Here is a 26763-nt window from a genome sequence, read left to right as displayed (position 1 = left end):
AAATATGAAGATTTTATATGATTCTAACTAAAAAGAAAAAAAATATCTAAAATTTAAAATCATTTTATAGAAGAAAATTTCGGTACAAGAAATTATTTTAGAAAGCTTTTAGGCTCGAATAGCCCGATGGGTTAGCTTAAAACCCGACGGTTTAAGGTTAGGGTTGAAAATTTATAACCCGAAAAATCTATAACTCGAATAGCCCGCACCCAAATAGCCAGACAATCCGAGTGGGTTGGCCCGAACCCGAATGGGTTAGACCGATTGACATCCCTATATATAATACAGTACTATAATGTGTAGTGAAAAACTTTTTAAAAATAGGAGTAGACTCAATGAGATTATTTTTTGGAGAAGAATATAACACAATTTATGAGTCAGTTTAGGTGTAACGTCTCGATTATATTTTCATAGAAAAATGACTCATTTTACGACTGGGCTAATAGGAGTGGACTAAAATGGATTGAAAAATGACTCATTTTTTTTTTTAAATTAGAATGTTCATAAATCACATGCATATCGGTTGCAGGTGAGTCCCGATCAAAACGATAAAATTAGAAAAATGACTCATTTTACGACTGGGCTAATAGGAGTGAACTTTCTTTTTTGCCAAATGAGGTAGAGACTTATTTTTTACTAACATAATTTCTTTTCTATCTCTCTTATTTTACTAACTTTTAGAATATTAAAACTTATGCTTTTTCAAAAAAAAATTATTTTTAAAGGACGAAGTAGCATGAATCAGTTAACTTTGAGCGGTTGTTATCTTAGAAACATTTACTTAATCGATTTGACTTTAATTCACTTAGAGAGAAATTTATTAATTAGTGACTTAATAGTTAGGCACTACAAGAAAAATGAGAGCAAGTTAAGTAAAGTATAAATATCAATATTAAAGTACTATTCCCTCCGTCCCGGCTAAGCGTCCCGGCTAAGATGACACATTGCTTAGCCGGCACGGAGTTTTAGGAGTTATTGGTTAAAGTGTTTAATTGGAGAGAGAAAATGTGAGTGTAAGCATTAAAGTGAGAGATAAAGAAAGATGGACATTTTAATAAGGGTGAGAAAAGTGGTTGAATGTATTAATTGGAGAGACAAAGTTTCCAAAAAAGGAAATGTGTCATCTTAGTTGGGACAAACTAAAAAAAAAAAACGTGTCATCTTAAGTGGAACGGAGGGAGTACAATCTAACGTCCCTTCGAATTGGCGTACCTGCATTCATATGAGATATGTTTAAATAATAACATAGACAATAAATATCTCAAGTTTCTAATCTCATTTTAAGTGATTTACGTGAGTGGAGATTTGTGATAGAAGAATTTGTAAAATAAATAAATGCGGATCAATTTAGGTGATTATTCGAATTCATCATTAATTTATACATACAACATATAAACAGCAGGTAAATCACGAATTAGTTCATATACATTATATAAAAGAAAAATTAAAGTCTAATACATGAATCTATAAATTTGAAACTTACGTTTAAATTCTCCAAATAATCCATGAGACATGTGACTTCCCCATGTGTCTTGTTCTTCGTATTCAATCTTGAATTTTTTATTTTATTTCCCAACTCGATTCTAGAAATTTGTGTGGACAAAATCTATCTTGAACTATAGAATTGAATAAGAACTAAAAGAATAAAAAAGAGAGATCAATCGGCCACTATAAAGCAAGGGGCGAAAACTATGATTGATTCTTTACATATAAATAAATTGATTTATGAGTATTTATAATATCATATAATTATCTTTTTCATATCTGATCTAGGTCATTGCATACAATTCCACTTAAATTGATAAGCGTGTTTTGTAACTCTCCCATGTGGGATTTCAAAAAATTCTATCTTTATTTCTTTAATATTTATATCTTATTTCTCGTATCCTAACTAATGACTACTATGGGACAGATTAGGAATTCATGCAGAGTGGATTAGGCTACACATGTTTGTACTTTCACCAATTAAATTAAACTAATTTAATCCTAGTTAAACATAATATTATGGGTCACTGCTGAAAAAATAATACTCTCTCCGTCCCATATTATATTTGCAAGGAAGTGTAGTGCTAATAAAATAGTACTACTACATCAATTATTTTTAACAAGTAACGTTATAATTATGAGTAGAACACTACATATATAGCTTAATTAGATCATCAAACTTTCCAGCACTAATTAAACTGCAGGCGTCGATCAAGTGAGTGGTGGACAACAGCTATGGCGTTGGCAGCGTTACCACCGGTGGCGTCAGCGGCAGCACCTGTGGTGTTTCCAGTGGCACCACCGGTGGCGTTAGCGGAAACACCGTTGGCGAAACTGGACAAAATATGGCAATATTAATGATGATTAATCGCTGCAAAAATGTAGGAAGGGGTATGCATGGTAAATCAAAAAACAAAGCATCAGTTGTTGGTGTTGCAAGCAATGTGAACAAGAGAGCAACTATAATCTTCATGCTCGAATTCATAGACATGATGTATGGCTTGTTTATTTACTTACTCGATTGATGAGCAGAAATGAGACTGGTTTTCCATATTTATAGCAAACAATTAGAAGTGGATAAGTCTTCTGTATATTTTGATGTGTCATCGGTTACTAATTATAGTTAGGCAGGTTATTAATTAGAGTTTACTTCAAGCTCGGCATTTACTGTATACTAGTATATTGTTAGACTTTGAATTAGTGGTACATAAACTTAATTAGCATTGAGAATCACAAGAACACGCATAGTCTAATAAAGTTGACTAATTTGATAGTACTACAATGAAGTGCGAAACAAATTTCTCGTTCTATATATGTAAGACGAAAAGAGTTACGGTTATGGACATGGTGAAGTATGAATTGCTCCTATTAAATAAATAGTATAAAAAAATTATTCCTCATGTGTTGTGGAGTATTCAAAATGATTACTCTCATGACGAATGGCATGATAATAATTGGTGGAATTTGTTGAGTGTAATAAATTAAAAAGAAAAATATAATTAAATATTTGAATAACAAAGAGAATATTGAAATTTTATTTTAAATATTGAAAGATGACATTGATTAAGATAAGTAGTGTACTTTAGTTACAAATCTAAATTAAAAGGCTTCCGTTGGCTCGATTAAGCTCAATTATAGTCACGAGTCTACTCTATCTATCAACAATTGAAAGATATATTGACTAGATTAAGATAGTACATGAACTAATTTGAATTGTAGTTTAATCAATTAGAAAGAACTATATATTTAGTCTCTGAACTTAACTATAATATTAAACACGAACCATATTTTTAAAAAATATTATCACACGTAGATTATCCCATGATTTAATGGTGAGATTATTGTAGCAGGAGAAGGATGACTATGACTAATTATCATAAGACTATTCACCTAGAATTAAATAATGGGATTTAGTAATAGGGCACCCACAGCGCATCGCGTGGGTGTCTCCATCCCGTCTCGTTGCCATCTCGTCTCCGTCTCGTCCCGCGTCTCATTCCGAAGAGGAAGCTGGCGAGACGTCTCGCCACGCACCTTGGCTACGTGGCGAGCTGTGGTTCGTGCGTGACGCCCACTCGCCGGCCCGCGAGTGGACGTCGTTTATGTGACATCCCTAACCCGAAACATGCATCATTTTACATATTTACACATTTTTATTTATTATTATTACATATTTATATTATTGCTTGCACAATAAATATTATATGTGTGATTATATATACATATATATATATTAAAATACTAAATAGTTAAGCTAAATGCATGAGTAATAATGTGTGCATGTAAATATATATATGTACGTACTAATAGTCATATTAAATTTCTTTATGTAATTGTTCTAGTATTCTTTTACTATGACTTTTGTTTACACTTATTTTTATAATTGATTTGCTCTTATTGGTATAATTGATTATGGCAAAGATATATGTAATATTCTATTTTTAACTTCAAATTCTTGAATTCATTTAACAAAAGGTGAGCATGACGTGTAAAATTTTATTAAAATACACGTATAGAATGTGCATGCAAAGTTGATAAGTGTAACCTTGTGAATTAGCTTTTTTTTATTTAATTACATGATCTAAAATAATAAGTTTATTTTATATATATGTATAGGAGAGGGCACGTGTAATTCCATGAATTACTGCATGTCTTGTATCCAGGTGGATTAGTGAAACCATATACAAGTGGATTAATTAGTATGCTCACTTATATAGTGTAGAAAAAAAAGAGAGGAGAAAAGGGTGTAAATTAGAGAGAGAAAAGGGAAGAACGGAGCAGAAAATATATGGCATATTCGTGTTAAATTAGGAGGCGAAATCAGGAGTTTGAATAGTTTATCTGTCGTAATCAGGTGCGTATAAATCACACTTTTAATTTTACATATTTTATATGATTGATTGCTATGTGTTAAATTGGAGTAAATATTTGAATTATATGATGTGAGTCTGAAATGGTCATGTGTGGAGTATTTGATATTGATGTTGTGAATGATGTGGATATGTGATTTGTGCAATGAATATGTTTATATTTAGTATTTGTGTTAATTAATGGAATATATGGATATGTAATTGGTGCAATGGAATGATGGATACATTTGATGTATGGCACTGGAATCATTCGAATCATGAGATTAAAGAGGATATGTGACTGTCTTGCTCTGGATCTGATATACAATGGCAAAAGACCTACGGGTCATATACAATGATAATGGACCTACGGGTCAAAGAAAATATACAAAGAGGGGCCTTCGTGGAAAGGTCAAATCAAAGAGGGGCCTTCGTGGAAAGGTCAAATAATAAAAAAGGAACATGCAGGTCGTATACAATGGAAATCCCGGGCAGATACCAGGCTTGCTCAGTCACAGAATATTAAAAGGATCATAGGCATATGCATATGACTCAACTTATTTTTAACACAAGTATACCCGCAAGTGTACGGGGCTAATGTAGCAAATAGTAAGCAAAAAGTATCGTATCCACAAAGACAATGAGTGTCAATCTAATTACCACGAACCAACCTCAACTACTATCTAGATGAATCGAAAAGTTTGGGTTTTCTAAATCTACTTAAAAGCAAGGTAAAAACAATTAAAAACAAATAGAGAACTAAAAGCAAATAAGAAAACGGATGTAGATCAAAGATGAGAAGGGTAGAATCCTACGGGATCGATAACAACTATCCTATGCTCAACTAATTTCCAACCTATGCCAACAAAGGGTCTCAAGGGTTATTAAGCTATCACTAAGGTAAAACTATATCTTTTCTCAAAGCATATAATTTGTAGATTGCTACCTAGAACCGAAGTCTCCTTCCTAGAACTAAGGTAACAACTCCTAATAGCTCCTAAGATACTTAGCTTCATTCAAAGGCTCAAATCTCTCGATTATATTGGCAAAGACGTCAATTTCTTCTCTTTTAAATTAAACTACTCACTTCTCAGTTCTTGTAGTAAAATCCACATGCATTTATAAGGTGATCAGTCAAATAAATGTATAAGCACAGAAGAAATCAAAATAACCACATGAGCCAAGACATAGAAAAAGGAAATCAATTAAACATAAGAATCATTGTATCTCCCCCGTAGAACTCTACGAAGGATTTAGCTACTCATGTTCAACACAAAAGTCAAAGAAATATTCAAAGAAATATTCAAAAACATTGTTTGAACAAGAATAAAACTAAAAGTAGAAACTCCTAGAATTGGATTGGGCGGATTGGAGGTCTCGTCTTCAATCTTGCGATGAATACTCGTCCTCTGCTCGTTCTTCTCTTCTTCCTAGGTGAAAAAGTAGTATTTTTGGGGTTGAAGGCGTGTAGAATGTTGTAGGAGGCGTTTCCTAGGCATATATATACCTAGGGTTGACTTTGGGCCCGAAATAAGCTGTCCGACGAAGCTGGAGGGTCGCCAGGTTGGGTGTGCGTCGAAGCTGGCGAGCTGCTTACGGCGTTTTTTTCGTGTTTTGCTGGCGGGTCGCCAGGTTCGTTTGCATGCGAACCTGGCGGGTCGCCAGCTATGTCACTGCTCTGCGCAGTCTTGGTAAAACGGTCATAACTTCTTCTACCGAACTCCGATTGAGACGTTTAAGATATTCACGCGAAGCTCTTTCGAAGACGAAGAGAATGGTATGAATTACATGCGAATCGGACTTCAAAATCTCCAGAAAAGCTGTCTCGAACATTGAGCAGCTGCACATCCACATATTTTGTACATTTTTCTACACATTCTTCACAAAATGGTCAAAATACCAACATAAGAGAAGTAGCTATAACCATGTCTCAAAGTTCACAATATATGATCAAAACCAAGTAAAACTACCCTCTAAAATCATGTAAAATCCAAGTGAATCAGCATATGAATATTAAATTATTTATGATGTTTATTACTTCCGATGATATATTTTGGTGAAAGAATGTGTTTGATATTGGTGTGTGAAATTAAAGGTAAGATTTATATACACTGAGTTGTGGCTCATATAAACCACTAATATTTTTCAAGAATAAGATATCAATGATTCGTGGGTTGATGTGAGTTACAATTATTATAAGGGTCGACGGCTGACACGTTTTGACAACTTCTCTTCCTCATCATTTTTGCATTTAGATAAATGTATTGTATATGGAGTGGTGAGAGGGTCCCACTACGGTTTAGAATATTTTGAAATATGTACATGATAAATGTTGGTTTTTTGAAATTTTATAATATGTGTGTTTTATTTATTTGAAAGTGTGGATTATTTATTTTAAAATTTTGAATTTATTTAAAGTAAGTGCGTACGTCATAAGGGTTAAGGTGTGACAGTTTATATCCGTTAAAATTCATTTTTTTTTTATTTTTTTTTAATTCAGAAAAATTCAAAGATTAAAAAAGAATATATTAAAAAAATTCCAAAAATTATACTACTGTTTTTTTCAAATTTGTAATTTTTTTTCAATTTTTTTAAAGCCTCCAATCACTTCTATAAATACCAAATCATTCCCACAAATTATCCACCATAAAAAAACTCTCTATTCTCAATCAAACACTCTACATTCTTCATCTCAAAATATTTTTCTTCTCCCAAATTGAATCAAAACATTTTAAATTATAATTTTATTTTATTTAATGAAGTGTGCTTTTTATTAATTGGATTTGTTGAAAATAAAAATAAAAAATGAAATTGAATGAATAGTTAAGAGATGAGATGGTTAAGAGATGGAGGGATGTAGGTGCTATCTTTTAGTTTAGAAATAAAGTGAAAAAATACAGTGGAGTCCATGAATAGTGAAGAGATGAGGGGATTAAGAGATGGATAAGAGATAGCGTTGTGGATGGCCATGTGAATCAATCGTGAACATATTCAATCTAAGATATAATATTGAATTAAATAATGGGATTTAGTATTATGAATCAATCATGAACATATTCAATTTAAGATATAATATTGTCAATCAAACATCCCCGATAACTCTCTCATTCAACTTATTATCTTCAACCAGTTATTGAATGATATTTCCTCTGTCCTCTCTCCCACTCCTCTCCTCTCACCACCTTACTACTTTGATTTATTAACATGACGTGGTTTATTCTCGTGAGTGTAATATAGGAGTAATTTATGTTATTTTGTTGTTCGTTGATAAGACTCGTTTCATGCCTTGATTATGGGTAATTTCTGAGATTTCAATGAACTAATACGTATTTGTAAGCTCAGGTGTGTAGAAAATCTACCGGACCCAGGAAAAAGATGCAAATTGACCAGGCAGATGGAATCAAAGGGATTTGAAGTGGAAAGTGTCAATTCGCCATACCGACCTAGGAGGATACGAAAGCAATGGTGGGAGCCGTTGTGAAGCGAAGAGCATCTTTTGAAGGATCTTTTAGGAGTGGCAAAAATGACAAATAAGCGAGGAAAAGTGCCCTAGAAGTCCGAGCCTCAACTATAAATAGAGACGATTATCTTGAAGAGAGGCATCTCCACTTGTAGTTTTTCGCTCTTTGTTCACTCCTCTTCATCACTCATTTCACTTCACACACATATTTTCTCTACGCACTTGGGAATAGGTTGAAATTCTGGGTGTTTTGTGGTGGTTTAGTTCAGTTCAGTAGTGCAACACCATTTCCAAGGGGGCGAAGATACAATCTATTTATATTTCTATTGTTTTTACGCCTTGAACTTCGTTGTTTTGGAAGCTCGGCGCTGGCTGTTCTGTTTGAACTTATTTCTGACGTTATGAAAGTTTCGGTATATGTTTTATCTGGTTTTGATGCTTTGATGTTGGTTTTTACTGATTTGGATGCTTTTTACAATTGATTCTTGATTTGGAGTTGAAATCGGTTGAATCAGAGTTAAATTGTCGTTGAATTTGTTGGATCTGAATTGTAGAGTTATGGATCTGAATGTAGCAGAGTTGAGATCAGGTTGATCGGAGTTGAATTATTGTTGGAGTTGTGGATCTGAGACGTGGTGTTTTGAATTTGCATGGTTTGTTTTCTGATTCTGCTCGAAATAGTAGTTTAGATCTGGTAGTTTTATGCTTAGTCGTCGTGTTTGAAGTCGGATCTGAGATTGCTTTGTTTTGATATGTTGATGCTCTGTTTCGTCTGAGTTTATGTTAGTTTACTGAAGAAGATGAAGTCTGTAGTTAGTTAAGGATTCGATCTGCTTGTTGGTTGTTCGATTACTTTTTGCAGCTTTTACTGTCACCGTAGCTAAATCGGGAAATTGGTCCCCACTGTTGTTTACGTGCTTGTTTAACCATTTTGGGAAATCTTCAACCCAACCCAATAGTTTAGTTGTTTGAATCTCTCTAGTTAAATTTCATTTCCTCGAGTCATGCATGCATACGTACTTTTCCCTATTTCCTAGGTCTAGTAGATAGGTTCTTTGCTTTTTATTCTGTTGAGACTAGTAGTTAAAAACTTAACCCATGAGTTGCGTGACAGTAGCTAACCCCCTTCCAAATCCTCTGAATACTTGCTAAACCCCTCCGTCTCTGTGGGATTATCTTTACTTCCATATACTAGCCAATAGTATAATGGGTTAAGGTTTTGAAGTGGTTGAGAGTGCACAAATGACAAATTCAGATAGGTTTATGATCTGCTAGACCCTGCGGTTTGGTGAATTCTCTGGACCTGTTTGATTGAAACCCCTACAACACATACACATCACATTCACTCTCCACTACCTTCCATTCGTCTCACTTTCCTTTTACAATAAGTAGTATTACCCATGTTATGCATAGAGAATAAGAATTTCAAATAATGAGTACAAAATATAATAAATATATAGAAAATAAGAATTCAAAGCAATGTGAAGATTTAAAAAATAGAAATGTACTTATCTTGTCACTCTAAATGAAGAATTTATTACTCCTTAATGAATGAAATATTTATATAATTTAAATTTATGATATAAGTGGAGTAAAAACAATAAAATTAATGAAAAAAGAAGATGTGTAACTAATGGTCAAAGAGTATGAGTTAATTAGAATAAGATATAGAAATAAATTAAGAAAATATGTGTGCGTAAATATCAAAGAGTAGAAATCAAATAATTGAATAAGAAAAGTATAATAACAGTATATTAGATATATTAAAAAAAACATTTTAATTAAGTGAATGTAAATTTAAAAAAATATTAGTTAAAGCACTTTAAAATATCTAATATAGACAGACAGAGCAATCACACTTCAATGACACACTACAAAATTATGCTAGATGAATAAATTTGGAGAGATAAAAAGAATAAAGTAACTGATAAGAATAAAGTAAGAGTATTATCTAAAATTAGTGATGGACTCTGAATATGTAAAGAGTAAACATTTTACTATGAGAACGGGCCGATAAAATGAGACATCCAAACTGCATCTTTTTAAATCCAGTAAATGGCTTTCACAATATTCTATGTTTTGTCGTAAATTGTCTAGATGCAGCTGTTAATTGACAATCATTAAAAGGCACGACTTTCGTACCTTTTCTTGCTAAAAATGGTATTTGTGGTATTTCAACCAATTTCCACTATATATTACTCTATTTACTCTATTTGTTCCACAATAAAAGTCACTCTAATTTTGGGCACAGATTTTACGAAATGTAAAAAATAGTGGATTGGGAAAGTTAGTAGAATATGAGACACACTTATTTGTATTGTTTTATTATAAAATATGAGTAAAGTGAGTTAGTGGAATGTAAGACCTACTTATCATTTATGGTAAAAATGAAATGTGACAAAAATGACAAAGTGTGACTCTTATTGTGGGATGGAGGGAATAGTATATAGTATGTGGTAATTTACACTACTATTTATATTATAAGAAGTTATACGAACTTTATAAGTTAATTTACACTACTATCTATAGTTTCATCTAGTTTTGGAATTTATTTTAATAAACTTAGTAGTATTATTTAATTAATTGGAAACTAATTAAAATATATTAAATTATAGACTAATTAAAATGTATTAAAATTTTAATTGAGTAAATATAGAATAAAAATGGTAAATATTAAATCTTTATGTTGTTGATTAGGTTGTGAATTATTCTTAGAAAAAGTATTGCAATAAAGGATTAAATTTCAATTTTAACCTAAATAGAAGGCAAACTAAATTCTCTTGCACAATTTCAGTTTTAATCCAAATAAAAGGTAAATTAATATATAAATTTAATATATTGATTAAAAAATTTAATTTGAAAAATATATATGGAATATTAAATATATCCAAATTAAACATATGAATAATTTAAATCATAAAAATTTAAATCTTGTTTGAGAAGACAAGTTAGAAATTTTGTATTATCCAGTAATCACATTTTAGTTGACTATTTAAACCGTTTAATTTTAGACCATAGCATTACTTGATCTACATAGCCAAAGACTAAATAAAAATTAATATTGGAAAGAAGTACTCCCTCCGTCCCACAAAAGATGTTACACTTTCATTTTTAGAAAAAGTTTCCTCTCACATTAATATAAAATTATATTTTCTCTCTCAATCTAACACACAAAATAAAACCTCCTAAAATCTCGTGCCATCCCACAAGTGTGACGTCTTTTGTGGGACAGAGGGAGTATTATATTGGAAGACTAAAAATAAAGTAAAGAAATAAAAGACACTTCATCTTTCCAATTTCCCTCTAAAAAGGACATCAAGTTCTTTTCACCCACTTGCACTTTAGATTACGATAAATTATACATGGGCAAAGTCATGGGTATAATTATACAGGAAACCAAATCACTGGACTGCGAGTAAAAATTTCATGATCCTTACATATCAAGTTGGCATAGTGAGTTAGTGTACCTCACCAATAACTCTGACAAATAAAAATAGAAAAGATCTTACATGCCACCACAAATGAACACCAGCTCCATAAATCTAATTGCACATAGTAGATATGTACTCACGGAAAGTGACGTTATATTACTAATATTAAATATGGAAAATATCATCATATAATATAAGAATAGGCATGCAATATATATGCATATTGACCTTTTAATGTAATAGTTAATATTTTACGCATAAAAATTTAATCATTCTGTATTACATTACTTTTCATGCCAAGAAAAAAATTAGTATATTAAAATTCCTTGATAGTAGTACTATTTTGAGATTTTATGAATAAAAACTTTTTCATTTTCTTTTTTTCTTGTTTTGTATTTTTATATATACAAAAAATTTACACAAATAAAATTATGAATATAACTTATAATTTGTTAGCATATTAAGTAATTAATTATAATTATCAATATTTCTTATTATCATGTAAAAGTAATTCAAGAAATTTATAAAGTAAGAAAATAAAAAATCATTTGAAAAATATTAGTACTAGTATTTTAAATAGAAATATTTGATGATCACTGAAAAGTTTAGTTTCTTCGACTGTAATATGATTTCTTTTTCTTGGCACGAAAAGTAATGCAATATGATTACTTTTTATATGTAAAATATTAAGTACTTACATTGATAGGTCAATAGGGATGCGTTAAAATAACAACACTCTTAAAATGACACTGTGACACCACGCTAGACTGCAATATTATATATGCTAGACTGCAATAGTATAAACGCTAACATCAATCTATAGCAATCTATAGATTGCAGTCAGTGTATTGGATATTGCAGGCCACGTCACCTTGCAGTCTAGAGTATTGGATATTGCAGTCTAGAGTATTGGATATTGCAGTCCGCATAAATTCACCCTTGTGAATTTTTTATGATTACCACATGACCGCTGATTATTCGTCCACGTGTACAAATGATTGGCTAAGAATGGTGGTATGATATTATTTTAAGAGAGGTTGTCATTTTAACACATCCCTAGGTCAATATATATACATATATATTGTAATTATATTGTACGCCTATTTTACGATGATATTTTCTAATTTAATAGTAGTAATATAATGTCACTTTCCATGATTAATACATGTCTATTTGTGCAATTAAATTTTTTGAATTGGTGTTCATTTGAGGTGGTATGTGAGCCCTTTTTTTTATTTCCATTTGTCAAAGAATTATTAGTGAGATACACCAATTCACTGCGCCAACTTGGTATAGATGGAATATGGAATTTTCACTTATGGGTAGCCTCTAGGCCGTTAGAAAGTAGCGTTTTTTCGGAAACTCTAGTTCAAATTGAAGCCAAGCCTCATCTCCCAAGTATAAATAAGATTTAATAACAGATTAAAAGACTTTTGCCAGATGATAGAAAAAAGAAAGCTTGAATGCGACTACACTGAAGAGCTAAAGAAAGAATTGAAACTTCCATCTACATAGTAATTTGTCCATGGATGGATCTTTGTGCTGGTCTGTAATATAGAATTTAATCTGTAGTGGTAATACATGTAGGCCTATGAGATGTGAACCACTTATTCTGGTTGTTCAATTCCCCAACAAGTGATCAACTGCTGGGGAACGTAAAACAAACACAATCCTTAGAGCATAAAAAACTTGTTCAGAAAATAGGATACATGAAACTAGCAATCCAAACTAAATTAGGAATAGTTCTTCCATTTTTGTGTTTATCTCAAGTTTCGAATGACTCCTTGAGAATGTATATAACTCGATTCTAGCCTGGTCCGGTATAGAATGAACTTATAATCATGGAATCAACTCGATCATCAGATTAATCAAAACATATTTTAGAACTAGATTCGATAAGTAATAGCCAACAAATTAGAATTCATTTAGCAACTGATTTTTTTCTACCATTTGAACTCATTTCATTTTCCCCACCATTGTGTGAGGGGTTCCAATAGAAGTCCTTTCATATAGTTTGTCCGTAAATTGGTTGAAAAAAAGAGAGATTAAATCAAGAAAAGAAGTAAGAATTGAAATAATAGTTCGGAACCTTGTCTTTTCGATCTAGTTTATTTATTTTACCATAGCGGTATAAATTACAAATAAAATGATATGTGAAAGTGTTGAAAAATAAAATGCGGAAAATAAAATATTATTGCAGAAAGTAAAAGACGGGGAGAACTTTAAAGACTACATTGTGAATGACTTGAATTTTTAATTCTCTCAATGGTTACACAACCTTTTATAGGCACTATTTCTAGCTATACATGGAAAATATATTCTAATTCCATAATATCTTCTTGATTTGATTTTCCATAATCTTTAATCTATTTCCTCTATTATTCTTGCCATATCTTCATGTCTTGATTCCTTGTTCTCCAAGTAATTGATTTCTCCATTCCAACACTCCCCCTCAAGTTGAGTATCGAGTTTTTCGACACTTAACTTGCACGATCTTTAGTTTGATAAATAGTTTATACTCGTATTTAAGAGTTCTTCAATTTCCGTTGACAGTTTATGCTCGTATCCTAGAGCTTCTTTAATTTTCTTCATTGAAAGTTTAGGCTCTTATCAAGGAGCTCTTCATTCATCATTGATAGTTTAGACTCGTTTCAAGGAGTTCTTCAATTTTCTGTTGACGGTTTTAACTCGTGTCAAGGAGCTCTTCAATTTTTTATTGGCAGTTTTAACCCGTGTCAAGGAGCTTGTCAAAACAGTTTCTACTCATATTTAGGAGCCATCTTAGATAGTTTTAACTCATATCAAGGAGCTACTCTAGACAGTTTTTGCTCGTATCTAGGAGCATCAGACAGTTTTGACTCATGTCGAGGAGCTAATCTAGACAGTTTTTGCTCGTATCTAGGAGCCATCTTTTGACTCTTGTCAATCCATTACAACTCAAACTATGAGCCTATTATTTTCATTTCTTTTCTTTCTTGAGCCTAATAACCACTGGGCCCAAATTTACTTTTCCATTTTAGAAACTTAACAATGAAGCAGCAGACTTATCACAACGTCTCCTTCCTCTTCTCATCCCGGAGAACAAGTACTTGCATTACCAACAAGCATACCATCATAGCCTATGTGGCTTTTCTTGCGTTGTTCCTTCAACATCCTCTTTTGGCAACAGGTTCTCGACGTGTTCCTGACGACATCCCATTCCCACCAGCTCTTCACAGTGGTTGTGTGGCGACGCTCTCTCTCCCCCTCGCCGCGCAGACGTTGGCTGCTCCGCCTTCGCCCTCGGAAATTCTCTTCTTGATTCGGAGATTGAATCGTTTGGCAAGTGGCTGATATCTCCCCCTCGGCCAAACGCTTCATCCATTGTAACGTGAGTTCGCAGCCTCTCCTGGCTGCCCCATCTTCGACAGTAGCATCTCCTCTCTCGGTGCTGCTCAGAATGCATCTCAAAGATTCATTCCAGGCATTGGTGTGTGGCTAGCCATATGCAGCTTTCTCGCCCTCTCACCGTTTGGCCGAGGCTTTCAACGCTATTTCCTCAGTTCGGAGGGGAGTAGAGGACTTATTCGGTTGGTTTGCTTCCTTTCGCCCTCTGCCGGATAATTCGTCTACTTGTCCTCGTTCTGTTTCACTCTTTCTTCTTGTCGTGCCTTCTTCTCTTCTCTTTTTTTTTTTTTTTTTTTTTTTTTTTTTTTTTTTTGGCTGTCACATCTCCAGCTTCCTCCGAATCTGGTGAACTTGGCTACCACTTGCACAGCATGTAACCTTACGCCTTACGCTTCTTAGTGAAAGCAATGCAGATCATCCAAGTGTACGCATCAGTAGTGGTCACATTGATATGAGCCTTAATTACCTTTCTCCTTACAAGTGCTCCCGTGATAAGTCCATACCCCCAAAGTGATCTCAACATTATTTCCATGTATTTCTTTAACTCTCACTCTCAAGCGGATGCATTCTTTGTATCCACTTTACGGTGACAGCCTCTCCCCCTGTGGCGGATTCCGCTTTAGAAGCCGACACAAGCTGTCTCCGGCAAGTTTATCACCGCGCATCTCGCAGTGATCAATTAGCTTACTTCATTCTCTGTGGCCATCTTCTTGGCATCCTTCAAGGCACCCATCTTTGGCCTCCATCATCGGCCGATCGATCTCTCCAACGGGTTTCCCTTGGACCCTTTTCGGCAGCCCTTCTCGACAGTGGGCTTCTCTGCCCTATCTCTCGATGGTTTAGCTTCCTCTCATCCTCGGCGGAATTGTTCGGTTGTTTAGTTCCTCCCCTCCTCAGCCGGACAATTCGTCAACGACAAGTTTCTCAACCACCTGGCTTTAGTGGTTTTCTCAACCTCTTTCTCGGCAAGAATCTGCTCGAACGGGCTTCTCCTTGGATGTTTCTTTCAACTTCTCGATTGTGCCAATCTCCAATTGTTATATGGATCTTGCACCTATTTGATTCAGTGTAGAAAACAGAGCCGATCATCTTTCCTCCATATTGAGGAAACCCAAAGTTCCCAATTGCACTTTCATAAAATTCCAAATTTCTATCTCATCCTTCTGTTGGTGGCTTTCTCAAGGGCCTCTCTGGCCTTCTCCTTCCCTGCAGCAGAGACAACATTTTTGGTTCCATGGTTCTCCAGCTCGGTAATTTGAACTGGTAATATCACGGTAATTTGAGATTATGGGATTTTTGTTTTAGGGGGCTTTGGTTTATAGATTTCTTGGCTGGATATTTGGTGGAATTCACGGCTGGTATGGGAAGAATATGGCTACGAAGTTGTTTTTTTTTTTTTTCCGAGACAGTGATCGATCCTATGATCGAACCTGCTCTGATACCATGTTGAAAAATAAAATGCGGAAAATAAAATATTATTGCAGAAAGTAAAAGACGGGGAGAACTTTAAAGACTACATTGTGAATGACTTGAATTTTTAATTCTCTCAATGGTTACACAACCTTTTATAGGCACTAATTCTAGCTATACATGGAAAATATATTCTAATTCCATAATATCTTCTTGATTTGATTTTCCATAATCTTTAATCTATTTCCTCTATTATTCTTGCCATATCTTCATGTCTTGATTCCTTGTTCTCCAAGTAATTGATTTCTCCATTCCAACAGAAAGTTCATATCATAGACGAATTAATAAGAAAATAGTTCATACTTTTGAGAGAGAGTTTAGTCATATTTCCCCTCGTTCCCTTATAGTTGAGTTTAAAGTATCATGTAACCGCCCTGAAATTTCGTAAATTAGAAAATTAGATAAAATGCAATAGACATCGATAATTAAATTAGAAGTCTGAATGAGTGAAAGCTTTGGATTATAAATGTGTTTATATTAATATTAGAATACTACAAAATAAAGTCGTGGGGTTTTGAATTTTAGAAATAAATATGATTTGAAAAAAGAAGAAATGAATAAAAAGAAAAAAAAAAGAAAGAAATTAGAAATGAAAAAAAGGAGGAAATATCATTCCCACACCTTCGACACTTTCAATTAACACACATTGATACATACACCACCGCCATGGAGATACACACACAGCGACGTTGTCGCCTCCTTCCGGCGAACGACGCAGCACATTCATTTTCGTCCCTCCCTCTGTTTCTCAGCCTCTCTTTTGTTGCTCAAACACACACACTCCGGTTTCCTTCCCTCTCTGGGTCGCTGCTGCCCGGCAGATTCCGGCGTGTCATCGCCATTTTTCTGACCGGTCTAGGCTAGAATTATCTCTCCTTTACGTAAGCAACCTCTTACTTGTATATCTTCTTCTTGAATTTAAAACTAGGGTTCATAATTATGTTTTCCCCAATTTGCATTTTGAACAAATCTGGCGAAACTCTAAGCTTTTTATAGCTAATTTCCCCAAAATGGAAGTTTATCTTGACGTGTGAATGATTATTATCTTTAGTTTGTGAATTTTGTTATGCTACTTGGATTGATTTTAGAATTTATCTTATAAAAATGATTTACACCTTAATGAGGGGAAATTAGTATTCTTGGCACGATAAAAATTGGGACAACGTATAGCTAAGCGTGAAACTTGATGACGCTGATATATTTTTGGTTAAAGATGTTCATGATTAGTGAGATATGCAAGTTTAGGAATATTTACTACTACTACTAAATAAGCTTAAGTCAAAGTTGGTGAAAAATAGTGAATCTTTGTGCTATCTATCTTATTTAAATTATTCTTAGAACTCAAGTTTCTAATGTTATAGTTACAATTGGCATATTTCTTTTTTAATTCTAGAGTAAAACTTAGGTTCCATATTTGTACTGCACTTTTTTTAAAATCCGAGTTTAGGAGAGACGCATTAAGGTCATGCGTCTCCTTTTAATGAAACGCACGAGCGTCATGCGTTTTAGGGTAAGACGCATAGAGATCATGCGTCTTTGAATTTTTTTGAATTTTTTTTTAATTAGAAGACGCATAAGCGTCATGCGTCTTAGGGTAAGACGCATAAGCGTCATGCGTCTCTTCGTCGAATTAAACATACGCGAGCAGAGGCAGAAGCTTCATTCTGCGTAGGAGAGAAAGGGGCAAGCGATTTGTTGGTCGATTTCCGGCGATTCTCGCCGATTTTCGGCCATTTCCTCTTATCTTTCGGTAAGTTTTGTTCAATCTTTCAACATTTCTCACTTATTCGTTGTTTATTGCATAACATTAGATTTTCTGATGCCAAACTTGTCAAATTTACTAAATTAGGGTTTATAGAAAAAAATTGTCTCTAATTGTTATTATGTTGTATATTTTTTTATGCAGAAATGATGCCAGTATTTGTGAGTTTGTATTGGGGTGGTAGAATAGTTCAACTTCCTCAAGTGGGTATTGGTTATGATCCACCTCGTGCGAGAGGCTCTATCGTATTGAATTCATGTGTCTCATTCTCTGAATTAGTTGCAATGATATGTGCTAAGATAAGAATAGATATGAATCAACATTCCATAGAAATATCATGGAGGCATTGTCTCTATGGTACCGGTATGAGTTACATATGTACTGGGGTTGACAGTGATGACAGTGTGATGTTTGTGTTTAATGAGGCTCAAAATTCTACTCGTCATATTGAATTACTTCTTGAGTAATCGCCTTTAAGAAATGTAGAAATCCCACCAATTGTTGATTACGGTGTTGGATCATCTACGAGGGTTTGAATATATGAGCTTTGATTGTGGTATGAATGAGCAAGCAGATGTTGCTGATGCTTCTGATGTTGGAATGAATAATCAAGTGAATGTTCAGGATAATGTTGATGTTGATGTTGTACGAAGAGACCGTGATCCACCATTGTCGTCTTCATCATCTGACACTATTTTAAGTGATGATTCTCAAGCTGCTGATATTTCCAGTGATGAGGAGGTAATATATAAACCCGTCGTGCAAGGTGAGCAACCACTTCCAGAATACGATCACAGTGGGGTGAAATATTTTTGCAAATTACCGAGTGGTCCTTTTGGAGTACCCGATGTTGGTAATGAACACAACACTATATGGCTCGTGCACGAGTGCTCCTATGAACGACGGCCTCAATGTGGGCATTCTTTCCCACGCCCATAGCTGCAGAAGCACCATAGGCCCACCCAACTCTTTCCTCTGCTCTATGGAAGCCCCACACAGATAATGATACAGGTACGACAAAGCCGCACTACCCCAACTAATATTCTGCACTTCGTCCGGATCCACCAATGCATTCAGCCACATATAAGGAACCTTACACCCCGTGGTGTCTGGTAGAATGAGTCCTCCTAACAAGATTAGGGCATGGATACGTGCCCTTTGGATATACACATATGTAGGTAGGTCATCATCCAAAGGTATCCTCGTTTGATTGATCAGAGTGGTCATCAACAAACCGCCTTGCTTTGTCTCTGACCCTGTATCTGGTAACCATCCCAGCAAAGCTTGGCACTTGCTAGGCCAATCGGGATATCCGACATGATAGTCACGACCTGTGAAAACATGACCGTCCGCTCTCAAGCCCCAAATGGCTTGCACATCTTCTAAAGTCACTGTCGCCTCTCCAATCGGTAGATGGAAAGTGTGCGTTTCCGGCCTCCAACGTTCAATCAAAGCCGTGATAAGCTCATTGTCGACCTTCATCGACTTCCCACATTCAATCACGCCTTTGAAACCAAATATCTCAAGCCAATACATCACATTCTCATGAATATCCACATCCCAAGTCTTACTTTCCGTTCGTCGAACTTTGAAAACATGTGTTGTGCCATCATTCAGTAGTTTATTTGAAATGTGTTTTCTCTGAAGAAATGGCACTGACGGATCTTCGGGTCCATATAATAACGGTCCGCTAGAACTTGAAGTTGCCATCTAATCTAATGACATATTCACAAAACAAAAGTTACAAACTCACATTTAAAAAGATGGAGACATGAATATAGAACAATAAGAATCTCGTACACTTAAATCATCTCCCAAAAATCATGTGTAGATCAAGCTTTTTGCGCAAATATTCTATTTCATCATAATTAAACTACAAGCTACGGCGAACTCAAATTAATTAATTAATAATGTATCTCATGATTCTTATCTATAAATAAGGAATTGCCTATTATCCTACTTGATCCAAACAAGCAAAACAAAGTCACATAATCATATCTCAAAGAAGGGAAAAATGGTTTACACAATATCACAACCAAAATCACAACACCAAGCATCTCAAACATATCAAAAACTATACTATAGAATCAATTTCACCAATAAAATCCATTATAACTAACAAAATAACAAAACATCAGTCAAAATTGAACAATTTGTAATAAACCCTAATTTACAAAATTGGGAGAAATCTACACAAAATATGCAGTAAACACGGAATTAAGGGATAAATATTGAAAGATTGAAGAAAACTTACCGTAATATGTTGGAAATCGGCGAGAATCGCCGGAAAATCGCCGGCCCCTTTCTCTCCTGCGCATAATGAAGCTTCTGCCTCTGCTCGCGTCTGTTTAATTCGACGAAGAGACGCATGACGCTTATGCGTCTTACCCTAAGACGCATGACGCTTATGCGTCTTCTAATTAAAAAAAAATTCAAAAAAATTCAAAGACGCATGATCTCTATGCGTCTTACCCTAAAACGCATGACTATCGTGCGTTTCATTAAAAGGAGACGCATGACCTTAATGCGTCTCTCCCAAACTCGGATTTTAGAAAAAGTTCAGTACAAATATGGAACTTAAGTTTCCCTCTAGAATCAAAAAAAAAAAATACCCCGTTACAATTTGGTCACAAGATGTAGGTTTGGAATTTTGAGCATGGACAATATTTTGAATAAGCTAGGTATGAAAGTGGTTAAAAGAAACCAGGAGAATATGATTCATATCTGAAGTATTTTTGTAATGATGTTGAAACATGAAATATTCTATATGTGAAAAGGTAAGGTATCCCAGGCAAGGAGGAGCAGGAATCTGGAATTTCGATGTCAACACTATTTGGACTCGAGGTAGTGTATTCTACATTAGGTCTTAATTCCTGAATTAAGTCTGCGTAATTGCATATAGAATATTATGTGCTAATCGGTGATACCTTATGTGATTTGTATAAGTTTCTTATGACATGAAAAAAATGAGAATCTTGGATATGTGATGGTATCGAGAGAATTGGAATTTATCCGTTTATTTGATATGATACAGTGTGAAAAGATGCTGCAAATCTGTTTATGTTATAGTATATTATTGGAAATATGCATTGAGATGAAAATATGTATACTTGACGGTGTTTTGGCCCCGTGTTTTGTGGGTACAATTGGTATGCCATAGGACAGTATCGCTGCTGTGATCTCTCGTCTTCTGGATAACCGAAGTGAGGATTGACATCTGATTGCTATCCAATCTATCGTCTCTGTCTGATATACACCCTAAATGGGTGGTCTGTGCGGAGTCATGTAGAGGACAAAATCCGTGTCAGTTCTGACTAAGCTCTGTTTCTGATCTGGTCCGCGTCCCCTAGTTTGTCACTAAGCACTTAAAGGGGCTATATGTGTTTGAATATGTGAAAATGTTGGTGATCTGCATATGTGTTGCATATGTGTTGGTGACTGGATAGTATTGTTATATATTCTGTATTTCACTCGATCATTGGTGTTATGTACTTCCTTCGGTCCCTATTAAATGTCTCATATTTTACTTTTCCTACTTTTAGTTAATGGACCCACATTCCACTAACTCATTCTACTCACAATTATTATAAAACTATTATATAAAAGTGGGGTCCATATTCCACTAACTTTTTCCATCCACTTTCATTCACAAAGTCAAACAATTTCTTAAAACCAGCACCGGTCAAATATGAGACATTTAATGGGGACCGGAGGGAGTAATTTATTTTGTATTCTCATATGTGATTTAGTTACGATGTGATACGTGATTATGAATCTAATAAACTCCATTAGATCAATGTTTGATCACATAAATGTAGTTAATAATTAATAATTAAAAAATGTATAGGTTGCACAACGTTACTTAACTTCGAAAATTAGGCTTTAATGTTGAATATACTACTGAGCTTGTCGAAGCACACTTATTTCTTTTCCCCTGCGGATTAGATGGTCTCAAGTCAAGTCACTAGCCAACCCTTTTGTACTTTGGTAATTCTTTTGGATATGCTAGATGTGGCATGTATAGAACTTAGAAGTGTAATGTAATTTGGATGTTTCTTTTACTACCTCAAGTTTTGTTAAACATGTATTTTTGCAAATAGTTATCAAGGTTGCATAAATATATATACAGAATTTTTAGAACAAGTTTATGCTCTAATTCTAGATATTATTTAGCAATTTTCTCATTTGCCAAGTAGAAAATAAGGCATCTATATAAAAAAATGGATTTTCTTTTAATTTGAGATTCGTTCCGAAATGTGATATTATTTATTCAATTACTAGATTAATTGCATAAGGGGTGTTACATATCGACAATAGGATTATGATCAGTGTCGAACTAATTTCTAGCGCCGAATTGTTTAACCCTTCATTTTCAGTTCGTTTTTGTTCATTTTAGAACATTATTAGATAACACAAAGTTCATTTTTAATTCATTTTAGTTCCTTTTACAGTGAGTTCATTTCTAGAATGAACTAAATGATGTTAAAATGAATTCCGTGTTAATATGTGTTGTGTCGACAGTTCAACACTAGGAATGAATACTGCATATATCACAACCCATGGACAGTATACAACAAAGTTTGACTATACTTCAGAAATTATCATATATATCTTTATTTATATTTATATATACTGAAAGGGTAAAGTACAACACTTTATTCTTGGTAACAAAAATTTGCACCAACATAAACTAGCAATCACTACATGTGTAACACTCAGCAAGTAGCTTGTTTCTGATCATATCTTCTTGAGTAAAGTTAAACTTGATGGATGAAAGATAACTGGTGGCTTTATCAAGAAAGAAACATGTCTACACAGAATAGAAACTTGAAATTTAAACACGATATTCCTGTAAAGGAATTTATTGTATGTTATCAAATGGAGTATAATATGAAGGTAATTAAGGGTGGAATGTTTAGAAAGATTAAGATGGAAGTGGTGTTGGGCAGTTGAGTTAGAGACGAGGAACTTAATGGTGGATGGGGGGAACCTAGTTGAGGGAACGCGGAGGTGGAAGTGGGTGGAGGAGGCCGAGGTGATGGTGGTGGCGGGGGTGGGGGTGGGGAGCGTGGAGGCGGTGGTGGAGGTCGTCTAGGTGGAGGTGGTGGAGGCGGCCGCGGTGAAGGTGGTGGCGGCGGAGGAAAACGTGGAGGTGGTGGAGGCGGTCGAGGTGAAGGTGGGGGTGGAGGTGAGGGTGGTGGCGGGGAACGCGGGGGTGGTGGTGGAGGCGGTGACGGTGGAGGGGGTGAAGGTGGTGGTGGCGACGGTGGAGGTGGTGACGGTGGTGGCGGTGACGGTGGTGGCGGTGATGGTGGAGGCGGGGAACGAGGGGGAGGTGGAGGAGACGGACATAGTTTTATAAGATGTGGAAATGTAGAACATAGTAGTGGAGTTATTGGAGGAATTGTGATAGTGGCATTGGCCGAAGTAGCCAACAATGCAAAGAAAATTACAAACACAATATTCCTTAATTTGTGCTCCATACTAATTTAGTGCAAAAAACCATTATAAAGTTTCCATTTATATAGGGCTCACTACACACAACTTTGTATTCCATGAGAAAGTCACTTATCGAAGTTAGGTAGAGTAGATTATGACATGTTTTTAATTTCTGTTACATAATTTTAAATAAAGGTTTCATTTTTCTTATGAAGTACTCTCTTTATCTCATTATACGTAACAAATTTATTTTTCACACATATTTTTAAAAAATAATACTCTCTCCGTCTTAGATAATTCGGGACACTTTGACCCGGCACGGGTTTTAAGAAATGTAATGGAAAGTGAGTTAAAAAAGTTGGTGGGATGTGGGTCTTGCTTTTAAAGTATTAGTTTTATAATAAAATGTGAATAGGAATGAGTTAGTGGAATATGAGGTCCACCACCAAAAATCGTAAAAGTGAAGTGGGACAAATTATGTGGGACGGCCCGAAATGGAATACTGGGTCGAATTATCTGGGACGGAGGGAGTAATAAATAATTAAAGTAAAGATAATGTAATTGAAAAGAGAATAATATAGAAGATAGCCTACTCAACATTATCTCTCTTATTTTATTTTTTCTTAAATTTAATATTTCAATATTGAAACGGGGTTTGTGTTAAAATGACAACCCATTTTAAAATGACACCGTGACACCGCTTATACAACAATATTATAAACGCTACACAACAATATTACAAACACTACACAATAATCTATAGATTGCTGGACAAGAAATATTGTTGGATCAAGACCAGTAAATTGCTGACCGTCCTTTTTCAGATTTTTTTTGCCACGTGACAGCTTATTATTCGTCCACGTGTACAAATAATTGGCTAAAAATGGTGGTATAATATTATTTTAAGGGATGATGACACCCTAACATGCCCTAACGGTTCTGCTCATTCATAAAAAAGCATTTAAATCGCATAGTTTTACATCTCATTTTTGTTGACACTTGACAAGAAAGTTCTAGTTAAATTACAATCATAGACCTCCTATTTTTGTTAACGCATCCATATAAATTAAATTTTAACCGCCAATTATAACATTTAACTTGAGAATGAACAATTTTAAATAAATTCAATGAATACTAATTAGAAAGTTCATAAATCATATTCTAATCGCATACAATAATCGTGACCTGAATATGAAAACTTAATTATTCAATACTTCATTCATCCCATAAAAATATAGGCAAATAATATGACATAGCAATTAAGATAAAACTGGTAAAGTAATAGAGATGAAGATAAGGTTAGTTAATGTAGAGTAAGCGAATAGTTAACGCAGGGTAGATAAATTATTAGTAGTATGTAATGGTGATATAATTTGTAGATAAATTAATGTATAGAAATAATAAATTGGGATAACTTTCTAAAAATGTTCATATATTTATTTGAAACATACAGAAATGAAAAATGCAGATATTTTAAAAGAATGGAGGGAGTATAGTTTTTAATTACAGTCATTCAGACCCGGTTTATTTTCACATATTTTATCATTATTTCTTTACCTCCAAATTTTATTGGTTAGATGCAAAAATTAGTGATACTAACTGATCTTGTATTAATGTTATATGAAATTTTTTACACCGATTTAGTATACAATAATGTATAATACATATTGTCTCCATCCAAGTGGAGTACCTTTTACGACGAGAAGAATCTTTTATTATTAGGATATTTTATGTCTATAGTAATATTTAAGTACGTGATACAGACAAAAAAAGAGAACTCATCCCAAAAGACTAGCTTGTTAGGAGAGAGAACCCATTTAGCCTATATATCCCAGGAGTACCTTTTACGACGAGAAGAATCTTTTATTATTAGGATATTTTATGTCTATAGTGAATATTTAAGTATGATACAGACCAAACAAGAGAACTCGTCCCAAAAGACTAGCCTGTTAGAAAAGAGAGCCCATTTAGCCTATATACCCCACACCAGTTGTTCTCACAACCGATGTGGGAATTGAGTCCGTAACATTCGACCATCCTTAAAGGGACAACGTCCTCATTGGTCACGACTGGTTCTTTGCCAGGCCACCACTCCGTGGGCCACCACTCCGAGTTCCTCGTTGGTCGCGGCGGATTCTTTGCCCGGCCACCACTCCGAGTCGGCCCCAAACGCACTCGTTGGTCACGGCGAGTTCGTTGCCCGGCCACCACTCCGAGCCGTTTGGGCTCTCAATGAAAGCACCAATTGATACAGACCAAACAAGAGAACTCATCCCAAAAGACTAGTCTGTTAGGAGAGAGAGCTCATTTAGCCTATATATCCACACCAGTTGTTCTCACAACCGATGTGGGAATTGAATCCGTAACAGTACGAATATTTCATAAACAGTACTCCCTCCGTCCGATAAAAGATGTCACACTTTTTTTTAGTTTGTCCTACAATAGATATCATATTTTCTTTTTTAGATAAAACTCCCTTTCACATTAATATAAATATATTATTTTGTCTCTCCACCAAACAACAAAACAATATCACCCAAAATTTTGTGCTAATTTCCAAATATGTCATCTATTGTGGGACGAATGAATTATTTAGTACTTACCCATTATTTTTTCGAAACAGTGGTCCACTGTATAAAGATTAATCTTGTAATTAACTTAGTTGAAATTTGAGAAGTTACTTTCATAGAAGCATTTACTGAATCTATTTGAATTTGATTTACTCAAATAGATATTTATTATGGCGATAAATAGTTAGGCAAATATAGAAAATGCACACTAGTTAAAGTACAAACATTACTGACACCCTAAAAAAAAGTCTTACTAACGGTATATCATATTGGTATTACTGGAAATGCATACGTAAAATTCCTATGGAGAGACGAGAAATACTCTATCCGTTCACCATTAGAATCGCGATTTATCATTTTAGTATATCCGCCATCATAAGTTCAAATTCATTTTTACTTTATAAATCCTTATTTTACTGACTCATTCTTACTCCAATGTTTATTTGTTAGAGGAAGGACTAGAGTAAGTTTATATAAAATATACTGCTTCCGTCTTATAAATATGAGGGCATTTTCTATTTTGAAATGTCTCACAAAAATATCCCCTCTTATTTTGGTAACTTCCTTCTCTCTAATAAGGCGTGGGCTTCATTCTCCACTAACAATATCATTCCCCCTCCGTCTGCGATTAGGAGTCTCGGTCACTTTTGCACACCTATTTTATAAAAATGATAAAAAATAGTTAAAGTGGAGAAATGGTAAAATAAAAAAGAGAATAATGTTGATAAGACTCTTGTCAACATTATTATCTCTCTTACTTTACCATTTCTCCACTTTAACTATTTTTTATTATTTTTATAAAACGGGTGCACAAAAGTGACCGGGACTCCTAATCGCGGAAGGATGGAATACTTATTTTTCTTTCTATCTCTCTCTCTTACTTTACTAATTGTGTATTAATTCTTGTATT

The 26763-nt window shown here is 34.4% G+C and overlaps 2 long non-coding RNA genes across 2 annotated transcripts; both read left to right on the top strand.

Annotated features, from left to right (window-relative positions):
• The first annotated feature begins 4229 nt into the window (after window positions 1–4229).
• LOC125202811 lies at window positions 4230–8233 on the top strand. Its single transcript, XR_007173197.1, has 2 exons — window positions 4230–4339; window positions 7677–8233. It is a non-coding gene; the product is annotated as an uncharacterized LOC125202811 (long non-coding RNA).
• An 8437-nt stretch (window positions 8234–16670) lies between these two features.
• Window positions 16671–21319, top strand: LOC125206163. Its single transcript, XR_007173909.1, has 2 exons — window positions 16671–16963; window positions 20622–21319. It is a non-coding gene; the product is annotated as an uncharacterized LOC125206163 (long non-coding RNA).
• Window positions 21320–26763: the final 5444 nt, after the last annotated feature.

This window comes from Salvia hispanica, chromosome 1, assembly GCF_023119035.1.
Source record: "Salvia hispanica cultivar TCC Black 2014 chromosome 1, UniMelb_Shisp_WGS_1.0, whole genome shotgun sequence".
NCBI classification, from domain to species: domain Eukaryota; kingdom Viridiplantae; phylum Streptophyta; class Magnoliopsida; order Lamiales; family Lamiaceae; genus Salvia; species Salvia hispanica.
Note: the sequence above shows the minus strand (reverse complement) of the source record. Positions and strands in the feature narration are given on the sequence as shown.